We start from the raw sequence: 4,386 nt of genomic DNA on the forward strand, positions 1-4,386 counted from the left end.
CTGTTCAGTCTAGATCACTGGCTGTTTGATTGCCCTTCCTTTCTCTTCTCTATATTTTCACACGAGTCATACTCTATACTTGGTAAGGACTCCTCTTTTGATATTGTCTCTTTCTTCACATCAAGTGCTGCTCTTCCTCAATGCAGCCTTTCTTGATTTCCTCAGCTTGAAATTGACTTATCCTAAGGGGGCAACTAGGTGGCACAGTGGATAAAGCACCAGCCTTGGATTCAGGAAGACAGGAGTTCAAATCTGGCCTCAGACACTTGACACTTACTAGCTGTGTGACCCTGGGCAATTCACTTAACCCCTATTGTCCTGCAAAAAAAAAAAAAAAAAGGAAATTGACTTATCCTTCCTCAGTTTTTCCTAAAGCCCATGGTTAGGAGCTAATATTTGTAAAAGCACTTATCACAGAGCCTGGCCCATAGTAGGAAATATAAAAATGTGTATTCCCTTCTCCTGTGTGTCATACTTGCTTGAGAACATGTCATGTCTCCCCAGTAAACAAGAAGTTTCATAAGAGTAGAAATTGTGACACTTTGACCTTGCTATGCTCAGTGCCTAGCACAGGGTCATGTTGAATTACAAATGAAACAACCGAAACTCAGAGAGATAAACTTATTTACCCAAGATCACACAACTATTAACTATTGGAGCTAGTGTTCAGTCCCTTGTCACTTAATTCCAAGTTACACTTGAGGCTCAAGCAGGAGCAATACTGAAGCTTCCATAGTTTTAGAAGGAGACAGACAGGATCATATTCTTTCCCATTGTATGTAGGGTAAATGACCTTTAACCTTGGTTACTCCCAGATATTCAGATACCACTGAAGCTCTGTGGTGCCAGAATATCTGGAAGTAACCAAGTAGTGAACCACAAACTGGATGTTGAATGTTGTGGCCAAAAAGTCAGACACAATCCTAGGCCACCTTGAGGGAGACAGAATGTCTAAACTGAAGGAGGTAAAAGTATTTCTGCATTCTCTTCTGGTAAAAAGGCATCTAGGGGATTCTGTTCATTTCTGGGCACCTCGTTTCAGGAAGGACATTGAAAATTGTAACCAGTCCAAAGGAGAATGCCCAAGAGGAACCCAAAGACCATGTCATAGGAAGATCAGTTAAGGAATGTGAAACTGACATCTTAAAGAGAAGAAAGTCATGACTGCTATCTTCAAGCACTTGAAGGGTGGTTACATGGAAGGAGGATAAGACTTTTTCTATTGGTCCCAGAAGAAAGAATGGGGAGAAATGGGTTAAGAATGCAACTATTGAGGGCAGCTAGGTGATGCAATGGATAAAGCACTGGCCCTGGATTCAGGAGAACCTGAGTTCAAATCTGACCTCAGACATTTGGCACTTACTAGCTGTGTGATACTGGGCATCGCTTAACCCTCATTGCCCTGAAAAAAATGAAAAAAAAAACCCTTAAAGTACAATACAAAAATTAATTATTATAAACCTTCATGTGTGTATATACATACATGCATATATGTATTTTAATTTTTTTGCAGGGCAATGGGGGTTAAGTGACTTGCCCAGGGTCACACAGCTAGTTAAGGGTCAAGTGTCTGAGGCCGGATTTGAACTCACGTCCTTCTGAATCCAGGGCCTGTGCTTTATCCACTGTGCCACCTAGCTGCCCCCCATGCATATATGTATTGAGCAATGTGACTTAAGCTTCCTTCTTGGTTCACACATAATTTTAAAAGTCTTAGACATCTGAAATTACTGGAACACAAACTAATATAGGTCAGGATTTCTGCCTTGTTTCATCTTTGCTTACTCAGTGTTTGCCATTTGTCCCACTGAAGATGTCCCAAGGGGTTGCCTAAACTATGTGTCCACTTTTAGTGGCAAAGCTGAGACCCAAACTCGGGTCTCCTCATTCCCAATCCAGGGCTCTGTGCATCATATCACAGACCTTCCATGAGTCTTGAATTATTTTAAACTCATTTTCTCCATTTCCCACTGTACAATTTATTGTCACATGGTCTAAGTCCCTGATCATAGGTGAACAAGAGAAGACTATTTTCTCCTACTCATCCCCAGATATCAGCTCTGATTTCCACTCATCAAACCCCAGAGGATTTGGCTGCCCATTAACCTTTCCTTTGTCATCCCTGACTTAGAAATTTTTCTATTTTTAGTCAGATCCAGTTAGAGGGAGTTACTAGAAAAATCTCCATGCTCCAGGGATCCATTCCCCTGAAAGAGAGAGCTCAGGGAGGACACTAATAACCTGGCTGCAGCAGGAATGCCTAGACTATGAGTAGAGATAACAGGAACTGTCGTCACTGAGTTTATGAGCCTGGGGAGACACCAGGCTCCTAGATCTAGGAAGCTCCTGGGCTACCCTTGGCCACACCCCAAGGCTTCTCTTGATCCCTTTTCAGTTACATGGTCTCCAACCAGAGACCAGAGGCAGGGAGCCCACTCAGGCCCTTCCCTTTATAGGACACCATGTGTCATTTGAAAGTCATAGACTCCATCCTATTAAATCCAAGCAGATGAAGAAGGAGAGAATAACTGAGCCCAGGAGAAACTCAGGACAAAAACAGCTTGTGGAGAAGAGCTTCTCCTTAAATGGCTCATGGAGTCTGCAACACTGGAAGGTAGTAAGGAGATGCTATTTCATTTATTTATTTAATCATTTCCTAAAGCCCGTGGTTAGGAGCTAATATTTGTAAAATTGCTATTTCATTTATTTAAGTTTCAGAACTCAGAGATCATCTAGTCTATTGCTTTTTGTTTTACATAGGAAATTACCTAGCCATTCTCACACATAGTTTCAGAACAAAAAGGGACCTTAGAGGTAATTTAATCCATGCCCATCATTTTACAGATAAAGAAACTGAGGCTAGAAAAGTTCAATGATTTGTGCATGGTTACAGTTGCCTAATTACTAAGCTAGTCTTTTTTTCTAAATATTGATAACTGTTTTTACCTTATCTTCATTTTTATGTGTCTTTAATGCCTCCTTCCCTCAATCAGTCATCCCATGGAAGAACATTTTTGAAAAGGGGGAAGAAAAAATGAAGTTAGCAAAACTAACATCAAGCAAGTCTGATAGTATATACCCCCCCGCCCCGACACATTCTTCAAAGAAGGGAGGAAGACAAATGTTTTTGTCTTTTATTTGGGGGAAGGTTAAACTGCTCTTCAGAATGTGCTACCCTTTTCACCTGTATGTTAATCTTGTCTTACCAAATATGCAACAATAAAAGATATGCCAGGTGAATGCTTTAGAGGAAAGAGTTCTGAAATGGGAATCAGGATATCCGGGGCTTAATTCTGGCCCTGCTGCTAATTTGCTACATGACCTTGGGCAAGCTGATGTTCTTATCCAGATCTGAATTTGAGGACTTGTAAAAATAAGGCTTTGGGTTCAGTCTCTAAGGTGCTGTGCAGTGTGATTCAGTGTAAAAGGTACTCAATTTGGAATCAAAAGACCAAGGTTCAGATGCCGTCTCTGCCACTTACCACACCTATGGCCATGGGGAAATCACTTAGTCTCTCTAGAACCCAGTTTCCTCATCTGTAAAATCAGGGTGCTGAGCTAGGTGACGGGTAAATTGACTTCTACCTCTAAACCTACAATCTTCCAGTTCTGAAAGCTTGCATTCTCTGTCCTAAGATTCAAATTAGCTCTGACGTTCCCTACTTCCAATTCCTTAAAGGCAGGGTGCACATCTTCCACTTCTCTACATTCCCTAGTTTCTGGGCAAGTAGAGAATGTTCATTATAGATAGGTCTTCAATTGATTGAGAGCTCTCAGGTTAGCCCAGGCAGGCTGCCTTGAGAGAGCACCAAGCCAGGGTCCTGACTCTAGTCATCCCTTTCCTCACATCCTAGACAGAATGGGAGCAAAGTATCTCCAAATCCAGCCTATACAATTCTAGGTTAAATTGCCAGTAGCTCTAGAGTCCACAGCCCCAGCAAATGTCTTTGATTCTAGCTTTCTTGGGAGAGGGAACAGCCTGGGCTTTGCCCTGACAGGATAAAGCTGCTCCCCTCGGGGCATGTTCCCTGCAGGATGTGTTCATCACCTTAATTCACAGAAACAAGGAGCTCCTTAAAACCAGATTCCAGGGTTCTTCATCTGAGGGTTCCTTTTGGTATTTTGATGGATCCTTGATCTCTTACCTGGAAGACCACACCTGTAACAGGTAGAGATTGCCACCCATTCAAACATTCTTGCTCTTTTTCTGCCCTAAACCATCCATAGTGGAGATAACCAACACCCTAGGGAAGTATCTCCAAGTTTTCTAACATTCCATTGGCACCAGAGCTTTGGCCAAGTTGGCCATCTGTTATCTCTCACTAAGCCCCAAGGGGTTTCCCTTCTATGAAAATCCCAGACACTAATAAAAGATTCTAGGGTCTC

This window comes from Dromiciops gliroides, chromosome 6, assembly GCF_019393635.1.
Source record: "Dromiciops gliroides isolate mDroGli1 chromosome 6, mDroGli1.pri, whole genome shotgun sequence".
Taxonomy (NCBI): Eukaryota; Metazoa; Chordata; class Mammalia; order Microbiotheria; family Microbiotheriidae; genus Dromiciops; species Dromiciops gliroides.